General features: G+C 44.7%; 2 long non-coding RNA genes across 2 annotated transcripts; both read left to right on the top strand.

Annotated features, from left to right (window-relative positions):
- Positions 1-4,681: 4,681 nt before the first annotated feature.
- On the top strand, positions 4,682-4,918 carry LOC107758420 (uncharacterized). The gene is made up of 2 exons (XR_001642021.1): positions 4,682-4,752; positions 4,823-4,918. It is a non-coding gene; the product is annotated as an uncharacterized LOC107758420 (long non-coding RNA).
- Positions 4,919-5,416: 498 nt separating this feature from the next.
- Positions 5,417-5,975, top strand: LOC107758419 (uncharacterized). Its single transcript, XR_001642020.1, has 3 exons — positions 5,417-5,481; positions 5,549-5,611; positions 5,793-5,975. It is a non-coding gene; the product is annotated as an uncharacterized LOC107758419 (long non-coding RNA).
- Positions 5,976-12,077: the final 6,102 nt, after the last annotated feature.

The following is a 12,077-nucleotide window of genomic DNA, read 5'->3' as shown; positions in this document are numbered from 1 at the left end:
GGCACTCTGATTGTTTTTGTTGTAGAATACGATAGGGGATATATTCACACGTTATAGAAACGAAAATGATGGTGTATAAAATAGATTTTAAGATAAAAAATAGACGATAAAGAATTAACTTGACGGAAATGGAGACCATGAAAATGTTCCAAAACCGCTTGCTGCATATGTGATTCATATGTGTTTCACATGTGATTTTAACATGTTATTGCAGATGTGAAGTTCATGTGGTTTTTCTTTAAATGCTGTCACGTCACGTGACAAAAGAACGAACGATTCAAAAGACTAATGAACTAATCAATTCTCTTTCCGGCTCAGACTGCATCGCTTAAGTTGGATTCGTTCATTTTGCTGAACGAGACTCAAAGGTCCGAGTCGGTAAAATGATCCGAACTTCCCATCACTACACAATAAACCGATGTTAACTTGCAGAACGCAAGCTTCTGGAGGGCACATAAGACTGAAGTAATGAATTTAGGTAAAGGGGTGCAGAGCCAGTGGTGGTTTTGTAGGCAAACATTAATGCCTTGAATTTTATGCGAGCAGTAGGGGCGTAGCGTCTGGGTATGCAGGGTATGCAGGTGCATATGGGCCCACCGAGCCGAGGGGGAACTTTTAATTGAAAAAAGGGAACGAATATAGAGCCCTGCATGGGCCCGGCCCTTGTCTGACAGCTTATCAGAATTCTCCGCCCGAGTCCGACCTGAGCCCGCGTGTCTTTTCTCTCTCTCCCTCTCTCTCTCTCTCCCCTTTTACACAGCTGCTGTTGCAGCCATAAAAATAGTTCAGTTTTGGGTTTTAATGGCAAAGTGGTTATATTTCGTTTCGTTTCTTTATTAAGTTAATTTAGAAACATGAAACACTTTGTTAAATTCAAGTTTTTGTTTTTTAAAATACCAAGTGGCCAGCGCCAGACAGTGAGTGAGTGAGTTGAGCATATGTTTGATCAGTTTAGCCTTCTCAAATAAACATGATTTGAGACATAAAAACTTAATGCATTTCACAATATAAATTTAAATATTTAAGATAAATATGTGATAAATATCCAATCGTTTGTGCGAAGAGTAGAAGCTGAAGCGCGCTTTGCAGGACATGGAAGCGCCAGTGCGATCACTTGCATTTTTTTTTCTTAATAAGAGTGGAAACCTAAAACACGCCATCATTTTTCCTCATAAAGGTAAGCGTATACATCATTCAGAACTGCAAAGTGTCTACTTTTAACATTGTGCTTTTGTAAAATAAAGAAAAGAAACAGGGTGGCTTTCTGCAGTCACAGTTTTGCGCAGAAACCAGCAAATACTTGCCTCACTGACATGATAAATATATTTATATAATGTTATAAATTACTACTTTAAAACGAAATAATTCAAATCAAAAATTAAAAACTCTTTCACAGAAAAAACTTTTCTGTCTTTTTTTTGGGGGGGGGGGCATGCATGTATGCTTGCATGCAGTACTAATAGCCTACAGCGGCATTTTAGTGCCACGATGAAAAAATAAGTAAATAAATAAGATTAACGTCATAATATTTTAAGAATAAAGTCAAAATTACGATAATAAAATCATGTTAATGTTAATGTAAGTTAATGTGAAAATTACACCTATACAAAGTCTGGCATCCAACCTGTCATTCTTCACATTTAACACGAAAAAAAGCAATAAAATCTAGGCTTACTGATGTTTTTGATACTCTAATTGATCGATTTCATGAGACATTCATTTGAATTAAATTGTTCTGATTTTTTTCAATATGCATTCAAATATTTATTCATGTTTATTTTGTGCTGCAAATATTAAAGAGGAAAATATCATTGATTCACATACCGCTTGAACTGAAGCAAATATAGTTATCGCACTACAAATAAATGATGTTTTATTAACGGTTCGGGAGGAGCACGATCAGATAATCAATCAGTCTGGCCCAGGTGGAGCTCGTCAGCTAATCACCTTAACAAGCACAATACGTATATATATACATATATATATATATATATACAGCCAACTTACCTCAGTTCCACGACAGTTTTCCAGCATTACTCGTCTGCTACTATGTCCAAATTAGTATCTTCTCCTTCGGACCACGAGCTAGCCGCTCCAACTCAAGCCACCGGCTCGAAGACGCCGTCTTCTCAAGCCACCGGCCCCAAGGCACTTGCCTCGCAAGCCAACGGAGCAAAAGCGCTTCCTTCTCGGCCAAGTGACGCCGCCGAGCCCCGCGCCTCGGCGCGCGGACGCCGGCCTGCAAGATCAACAGCTCACACACCAAGCCATCGAAGACTTCGTTCACCTCCACCATCAAGGCAACCAGCACCATCCTCAGCATCATCCTACGTCTCCGCTTCACCGTCCATTCCTTCCATTGCAAAATGGACCGTGGCAGGTTTGAGACAAGCTCTGACTAATTCAGATGTCCGGTTTTCGCAGCGGATGAGTAAAGCCGAGCTCTACAGTCTTTACGTCTCCCTGGAACACACTAACACTCCTTCAAAGTCAAGTAGAGTCTGTAAGAATAAAACCTCTCATGTCTCTGGCACTTCATCTTCTAGGTCCAGTTCCAGCCCCCCACGATCGAAGAGAAACAGCAGGCCATCAGCAAGCCAGGGCCGTGCCCCAGACTCCGCCCTCCCAGATCCCGTACCGCCTCACTCCTCAGCTCAACCAGATGCCGCAGCTCCTCCTGGCACCGCGCTGCCCGCTACATCACAGGCTATCATACCCCATCACCCCTTTTCTTCCTTTCCTGCTTTTAATCTAGCTCCGGCGGCAGACGCTAGCGTGAGGATGCCTCCGCTAGCCGCTCAAGCCCAGCTACCCTATCACTTCTCTTCTTCAACCTCCGCCCCCCTCTTCTCTCAGTGGCCTGCAGCCCTCACCGTAAATGCCGGTTCAGGACAATACCAGCCAGCGATGCAAGCTAACTGACCTCCTCCCTCTTTTCCTCCAACTTCTTCTTACTCCCTACCTCAAGCTCCAGGGGCTAGTGCAAGCGTGAGGCTGCCTCCTCCTTTAGTCACAGCCCCCATTTCCCTCCCTTCCAGCTCTGCTCTCCATTCAAAAACTCAGTTCACTTTACTATCTGCTACATCGCTTCCTGCCCCACTGAATGCCGTTGCTTCAGAACCACCCCCGGTGACTCACAACATCAGGTCTCAGATCCTCGCAGGTGCGGATATTGATCTCTCATCTCTGCTTTCTCTCCTCCCCGTCGCCGAATCAAATCGGCTTATTGATTGCGGAAATTTGTCCGTCACTCTGAAAACCCTGCTCCTAATTCCCCATCGCTTTCAGTCGCTACACAGACGTTATATGCTCAGTTTTTCCCCATAGACGGCGCGAACTCAACGATTATTTGGCCATAGTCGCAGAACTCGCGCTGTCCTACGGAGGTGGTCATTTCTATACATACCACAAATTATTCTCTGCCAAATGTGCGGTTCGCGTGGCTCAGTGGAATCAATGCCCCTACTGGGGCGCGCTGGACCCTGATCTCCACAACAGAGTGTTTTTAGGATGTTGCAACATCACATGCGCACTCTGCAGGTCGCTAGTCCACCCCACAACTTCCTGTCCTCAAGTTAATCCCACTATCCCTGCCTGTTCAGACACGGTCCAACCCAAATCCACTAGCTACATCCCACGCTCTGCAACTTTTTATGCAGATCCGGACTCCAAGGGAAGTTCAAGGCCTCCCTTCTCAGTCGCTGGACAGGTTTGTCACAATTTCAACGGGGGTAAATGCATTAGACAACATTGCAAGTTTCTTCATGCCTGTAATTATTGCGGCGGAGCTCATGCCCATCTCGTATGCCCAGTCTACAAAGCTGTCAATAAAAAATAAAAAAAATACCTATCGAATGAATATCGCTGCAGTGCTGCGCTTAATTTGATACTGCCGCTGCAGTGCCCTGCTCATTTGATACTGCTGCTGCAGTGCCCCGCTTAAATTTGATACTGCCCTCCATCTGTCATTGCGAGTTTCAAGGCTTATTCAGCATTGGACAGGGCTCCCCCTTCTGGTGCAGCAGAGCCGCGGCTCCCTTCGGTCGCAGTGAGAGCCCTCCATCTGACACTCTAAACCACGCCGCAGTGCCCGGCTTAATTTGATACTGCCGCCGCAGTGCTCTGCTTAATTTGAGACTGCCACTGCGGTGCCCTGCTCATTTGATACTGCCGCTGCAGTGCCCTTCTTAATTTTATACTGCCGCTGCAGTGCCCTGCTTAATTTGATACTGCCGCTGCAGTGCCCTGCTCATTTCATACTGCTGCTACAGTGCTCCGCTTAATTTGATACTGCCGCTGCAGTGCCCTGCTCATTTGATACTGCCGCTGCAGTGCCCCGCTTAAATTTGATACTGCCCTCCATCCGTCGTTGCGAGTTTCAAGGCTTATTCAGCATTGGACAGGGCTCCCCCTTCCGGTGCAGCAGAGCCGCGGATCTCTTCGGTCGCAGTGAGAGCCCTCCATCTGACGCTTTAAACCACGCCACGTTTTCAGCTGCAAGAGGGACTCTCCCTTCCAGTGCAGCAGAGCCGCAGCTCCCTTCGGATGCAGCGAGAGTCCCTCACCTGGCCTTCCATCGTGCTCCTCATTCGGCGACAGGTAAGGCTTGCCATCCGACGCGGAGAGTCGCAGCTCCCCGTTCAAGCACCGCACGACCCCTCCCAGTCGCCCTGAAGGACGGGGGTTGAGAAACACTGCTCTAATACTAAAATGGTGGTGCCTCATTCTCTTGGAAAATTTTGCTGTTGAAAGGTATCTTTTTCTCGCTTACGTTTTTCTCTGTCCAGCAGACTACATACAAATTACCATAATTTTTTAGCAGGAAACATGTCCTCACTGCGTGCAAGTGCCAGAAGAGCAGTAGATTGAAATCTGCAGCAGGGTATGTTTTTTATGTCTCAAATAGGGGCACTTGAGAAAACAAAAAAACAATCAAAACTTGATAATGCTTGCTACATCCTGACTAAAGCTCATGACTTTTTAGTATTATGTGTAATTGAATGCACAGTATTATTGAAGGTATTTCCAGCACTTCATTCCATTTGTTTGTACACCTCATTCAGGAGCCAAGGATAACAAACGACCTCCACACTGCAGATGGCTGTGGAAAAACCTCTGTGTCTTCAGAGGTTTGGTGAAAGAGCTGAGGTTCCTCCAACTGAAAGAGGAAGACCAGAAGAAAACTCTTCTTCAAGCTTTCACAGGCCGAAATGTCTGACGACCAGCAACTGGCCAAATAACCTTCTGTTTTCCAGTTCCAATTTAAGGGTAATATGGACATTTTTCTCGATGAGTGCATGGACAAAAGGGGTGAGATGCCCTTTGATTTAACAGCTGTAAGTTGTTGTTTAAAAAGATAATTGGGACTTAATTCAATTTGATGATATATTAATTTTTGCTTTTCCTTATTTGCCAGTTTGTTTTTCCTCTAATACTAAAATGGTGGTGCCTCATTCTCTTGGATAATTTTGCTGTTGAAAGGTATCTTTTTCTCGCTTACGTTTTTCTCTGTCCAGCAGACTACATACAAATTACCATAATTTTTTAGCAGGAAACATGTCCTCACTGCGTGCAAGTGCCAGAAGAGCAGTAGATTGAAATCTGCAGCAGGGTATGTTTTTTATGTCTCAAATAGGGGCACTTGAGAAAACAAAAAAACAATCAAAACTTGATAATGCTTGCTACATCCTGACTAAAGCTCATGACTTTTTAGTATTATGTGTAATTGAATGCACAGTATTATTGAAGGTATTTCCAGCACTTCATTCCATTTGTTTGTACACCTCATTCAGGAGCCAAGGATAACAAACGACCTCCACACTGCAGTTGGATGGCTGTGGAAAAACCTCTGTGTCTTCAGAGGTTTGGTGAAAGAGCTGAGGTTCCTCCAACTGAAAGAGGAAGACCAGAAGAAAACTCTTCTTCAAGCTTTCACAGGCCGAAATGTCTGACGACCAGCAACTGGCCAAATAACCTTCTGTTTTCCAGTTCCTGTTTGAGAGAGGCATGGCATAGTGGACCTACAATAATGTACAGTATTTGAAAAATAATGTTTTTTGAACATTAAAGCATGTCAACATATTCTGTTACACCAAATACACAAAATAATGATCTTTAAAATAGCATCATATGACCCCTTTAACATTTGTTTGTTTTATTTTCTTTAGTTTTATTTATTTTTTTATCTTTTGCTACTTATGTATGATAATGTGTATAATGGAAAAATAATTGTAAAAAATAAATAAATCAAATGTTCAAATCCTCAAGCTTCGCTTTGTCTATCTACCTCATCTATCTATCATCTGATTAAATCGTTATAATAAAATGCAGACTTGACATCAACGTAGATTAAAAATTTGAAGTGACCAAAACACTACATGGTGCTATGCTTAGTAAGATAACTTTTGCTCCGCCCACTTCCGGCTTGACGCTGCTGTCCTGAGACTGCTGTGACATAAAGGTTCTGCTGTTCTGCAGCTGGATGTATCTCGCTGATAGACTGAACGTGAGTGCTGTGAACGTCAGTGGTGTACAGGCACGTGCACACACAGACATCAAAGTGGGCTTGAGCACCTGCCTTTTTCTATCTCGAGAGAAAGTGCCCTTTTTTCATGGGGAATTTTTTTTTTTATATATAAATTAATATTCATTATGTGTGCGTGTGTGTGTTTCTGTTTGTGCACAGCTTTCCCTGTCAAACAAATAAAAAATCTAAATATCAGGTCGCGTCGGGAAATGTTGAGACTGTTGAGTTCCGATGCCTTTCTCCCCTCCGCGTATCCGCGCAGGCGCACAACCAGAACCGTCAAGTCAACTCAAGTACTTTTTATTGTCATTCCTCCCTACAGGAAGAAACTAAACACAGTATCTCCGAGAGCATCATAGTACAAAAATAGAGACATATCTAACAATAGCACAATATTAACAACATAATGCAACAGACAATGTGTGCAGCATTTGCTGAGTCTGCAAACATTGCAATGAGGTAGATCATAATGTGCAACAATAAGCAGTTAAATGTTAGACCTTAGAGTAAAGTTGTGCCATAATAGGTATTAAATAAAATGTGCAATTTCTGAACATTAATTGCAATTTCTGACCATTACATAATGTCCAGTATCCATCTCTGGGCCCCCAAGAGACACAGGTACAAGATGAGGGCATTGATCAGCCACAGATGTTATATAACCTGATCACTTGAGGAAAGAAACTATTTCTCAGTCTTGTATTTCGTGATCGCACACTTCGGAGTCTTCTTCTAGATGGAAGTAGGCAGAACAGTCCTGCAGCGGGATGAGCATTGTCCTTCATAATATTAGTTGTTCTCTTGAGACACCGCGCTTGTAGATGTCCTCCATAGATGGGAGACTAGATGCAGTGATCTTCTGGGCAGCCTTTACTACCCTCTGTAGGGCCCTCCTGTCAGCAGCCGAGCAACTGCCAAACCAGACTGTGATGTTGTTAGTCAGGATGCTCTCCACTACATATCTGTAGAAGTTAATCATGATGATGCTACTCATGTCTGCTTTTTAAGTCCTCTCAGAAAGCGTAGTCGTTGTTGGGCTTTCTTCACTAAAGAGGCGATGTTCTTGTTCCATGAGAAATCATCTGACCTATGCAACGCTTGTTCCCTTATCTCAGGGAACCGAGGTTACGTTATTAACCGGAGCGTTCCCTTTCGAACGTTCACTTCATGTTGTGTATGGGGAACGCATCCAATCACGCCGTGCTATGAGCAGATACAGGACATCCTGCTCTGCGAGCCCAGTCTCGGAGCACTAATAAGGACCCCTAAGAACCTGAGCACATTGTGTTCCAAGCTAGTAGCTGAGAAGCACCAATTTAACCAACTTCGCCCAAGGGGAAAGCCGTGGAGGGGGCGCGCCCCTTATCCAGCAGCTCTTTCAAAAAGGTTAGCACGTGGGACACGTCACATGATATCGGATCCAAACTTCGTGCAGAACACCAGTTAAGGAAGACCAACCATTTTAGGCTGTAAAGCCGTCTTATAGACGGCGCTCTTGCCTCCAAAAGGGTATCGCTTACTCTCGCTGGGAGCCGTTTAAGCTCCTGTTGAGGCACCATACATGAAGGCTCCACAGCTCCGGCCGGGGATGCCAAATCATGCCTTTTGCCTGTGAGAGAAGGTTCCTCCTCAGCGGAATGGGCCAAGGGGCTGCTGCTGAGAGCTGCACTAGCTCTAGGAACAAGGCCTGGTTCCTCCAGAGTGAGGCCACTAGGAAGAGAGAGCACTTGGTCTCCCTGACCCGCCTGATGACCTGAGGAATCAGGGCGATTGGGGAAATGCGTATAGGCATGCACTGGGCCAGTCGTAGGCCAGAGCATCTCGCTGTATCGAGAAATATGTTGGGCAGTGAGAGTTGTCTTCTGAGGCGAAGAGGTCGACCTCTGCCTTGCCGAAGACTGACCAGATTTTTTGAACCGTTTGAGGATGTAGCACCCATTCGCCCGGGGCTACCTTGCCTCTGGACAGCATGTCTGCGCCATGGTTCAATCTGCCCGGCACGTGAACCGCCCGTAATGAGAGGAGTTCCCTCTGTGCCCAAAGGAGAAAGCGACGAGCAATCCTGTATAGAGTGCATGACCTAAGACCGTCTTGGTGATTGATGTAGGCCACCACCGTCATGCTGTCCGACCGCTATAATGCCGAGTAACCTCTGAAAAACCTTCAGGGGATGCCTCGTCCCTGGCTTGAGTGATGCCGCTAATCGCTGAATGGTCAGGGATCGCTCCGGCATAGTCCATGCCCGCATTCAAGACAGCACGCTGTCTGGGCAACAGACGGGTTGATAACCAACCCTCTTGTGCGGATTGATAACCAACCCGAGATGCTCTAAGTGGCTGAGTAACAGCTCTCTGTGAGCAGCCAACTCCCGTTCTGATCTGGCTAGAACAAGCCAATCATCGAGGTAGTTCAAAACGCGGATTCCCATCTGCCTCAGAGGGGAAAGAGCCACGTCTATGCACTTCGTAAAAGTGCGCGGGGCCAGAGACAGTCAAATGGAAGGACTGCATATTGATAGGCCACTCCTTCGAATGCAAATCTCAAGAACAGTCTGTGACGGGGGGCTGTGAGGATGTGAAAGTACGCGTCTTTCAGATCCACTGTCAAAAACCGGTCCTCGGGGTAATTGTGCGCGAGAATTTGTTTGATAGTTAACATCTTGAACGGCCGGCGCATAAGCGAGCAGTTCAGATGTCTCAGAACCAAGATGGGTCTGAGCCTGCCGTCTCTATTTGGAACGAGGAAGTAGTGGCTGAAACAGCCTGACTCGCTGTTTGCTGGGGGCACTATTTCCACAGCGCCTTTTGCAAGCAATGTCTGCACTATTGTCAGAGAATGAGCGCTTTGTTGTCCGAAACAGAAGTTTGCATAACACCTCTGAAACGAGGTGGCCTGTGAGCGAACTGAAGTGAGTAACCTCATTGGATTGCGTTTAGAACCCAACTCGACCCGTCCGGTATGGCTGCCCAGGCCGATAGCTTGGATGTGAGAGGATCTATTTTGCGAATAAAGGCTCGCCGCGCCTGAATTCGCGAGTGAGAGAGTGTGAAGAGGAAATTTGCTCTTTGGTCTGCTACTGCAACAGTAAAATATTCAGGTCTGCACTGCACCTGTAGGGCGTGACCCGCAGAGAACAAAACTCCATCGCTCAGAGGTGTTTGGAGGGATGGAGGATGAAAGCGAACTGTTTTTGAGGGAGTTCTGGCCAAGGCGAGAACTAATCCTCTCCTCTTCCTCTCTGCAAAGTTTGCTTTGCTAGACTCAATGCTCTCACAATGAGAGAAACCAGCCCCTGTGAGCGCAGCGTCAGAGTGGGCGTGGTCCAGATGCATCTAGTCCGAAGCTGTCAATGATAATAATCATTGGTGACAGCATTCTCTTTAATCCGCCTAAAAGATCAAACCGCTCATTAGATGAGGGGTGCTGATGATCCTCACATCATCATCACCCATAGTGAGAGTAGACTGTGTCAGTGAACGCAGCCTCAGCGTGGGCGTGTGGCGCACTCAGGTCCAAAGCTGTTAGCGATATGAAATCATAGTGACAGCCTTCCACTCCGATCCGCCTAAAAGGATTGAGCCGCTCAATGTAAAGAGGGGTGTTTTTTTTATTTTTTTTTATTTTTGTGTGTAAACACGCCGGCGGATCAAAGCGTCGGGGGAGAGTGAGCGTGCGAGCACTTTGCTGGTGTGAGATCACTCAAACTGGTTGCTCAGCTCCGTGACTTCACCGTTTCCTTCTCCGAGCTCGCTGAGAGAAGAGAAACGTTGAGAGCGGGCTACCTTCATCGAAGAAGGCGTGAATGGAGAAGAGAGAGATTCCTGCTTTCAAGTGAAAGCAGCTTGTCTTAGTGAGCACAGCCTCAGCGATGCACACACAAATGCAATGCTGTCAGCGATATGAAATCATTGGTGACAGCATTCTACTCCGATCCGCCCAGAAGGATGGAGCCGCTCAATGTATCCTTACGTGTAATCCTTACGTGTAAACACACCGACGGATCAAAGTGCTGCAGGGAGAGTGAACAGGTGTGCTCTGAGCCGGCATGGGATCACTTAAACCCGGTTGCTAAGCAAGGTTATTTTCGTAAATGAAAACTAAAACTAAGACGAAAACGATTGGTCAAAAAACATTTTCGTAAACTGAAATAAAATAAAAACATCAAAATAAATGAAAAACTAAAACGAAACAAAACTAACAACAGTTACTGCAAAACTAACTGAAATAAAATAATAATTATCAAAAATAAATAATCGTTTTCATAGTCATTAAGTTCTCACCCCATGGCGAAAAAATATATGAGCTGTGTGTCGGTTAGGGAAATACCTGTAAATGGCACATCATACACGTGAGGTTATCTGACGGAGAGACGCAAAGCTGTTTAAAGCATTTAAAGGTCCGGCACGGGTCCTGTTTGGTAAACCTGCATCCGCAGTACATAACAGAACACCCGACACGTTATCCAACAGCAGCACCAATTTAATTCTGTGCCCGACCCGTTTGACATATAGACCGCAACCTGAACCGCGCCCGCATTAAATAGGCTACTGCATCAGTAAGGCAAAATTAATTATTTTCTCATGTAACACAAGCAATCAACCCAAAATAGACATTTTAAGTTGGTACTTTGAAGAAAAACAGACAAGCAGCGCAACAGAACAAAGAACGCGCATCCTCACTGTAAACAATAAAAAGCTTTTGCCCACATCTTGCGACGTCAAAGGCTGTTTTGAACAAATGTGCATAAACTACGCGCTTATAATTCTTCATAAAAGAAAAGAACATATTTAAATATGCCTTTACTGTTAAATGTCATCGTCTCTCCTTAAACTCTGCAGTGTGTGGCCGTTAGTCCTTTACAGAACCATTAAAAATAAAATGATGCACAGCAACGAGCGTCTCTAAGCTGTCATTCACTTCAGCTGCAGCGCGAATGCGCAACGCTGCAAATCGAATGTTAAATTAACATTATTATTGCAAATAATAAATTAACATTATTATTGAATTTCATAAGTTCCACTTATGATTTATGCGTGGGAAAGTGAGCAAGACAGGACAGTTATGGTATCATGATTATGGTTAAATAAAATGAAAGACATATACCGTATTGGCCCAAATATAAGACGACCCTGATTATAAGACATAATGATGCTTAGGTTTAAGCCGATGATGGGGAAAGGCTTGTTTTCTGGAATGCAAGTATTCTTCAATGAGGACCCTTAAATAGCCTATCTGGTCAGCAGAAATTGCTGGTACACAAATCAATGCCACAATTTTAGGCAAAGGTGCACTCACCGGTTAAATCACAGTATAAAGACGGATGAAAATCCACATGTGCTCGCTGCAGTTTTCTGTTCCCAAAATACTGTTAAGTACTGTTTTATTTCCTTCGTGCAATAAATACGGTAAAATACCGTTAAATTTTGTCTACGTCATTTCACCAACCGTAAAAAAACAGTAATGCGCTGCTTTTAAACATAACAGGATTATACTGTTAAAATTTTGCCGTAAATTAACAGCAATTTTTAAGAGTGCATGACGCCACTGTTTT

This window comes from Sinocyclocheilus rhinocerous, unplaced genomic scaffold (genome assembly GCF_001515625.1).
Source record: "Sinocyclocheilus rhinocerous isolate Xijiao unplaced genomic scaffold, SAMN03320098_v1.1 scaffold1676, whole genome shotgun sequence".
NCBI lineage: Eukaryota > Metazoa > Chordata > Actinopteri > Cypriniformes > Cyprinidae > Sinocyclocheilus > Sinocyclocheilus rhinocerous.
The sequence above is the reverse complement of the archived record's forward strand: the minus strand, read 5'-3'. Positions and strand labels throughout refer to the sequence as shown.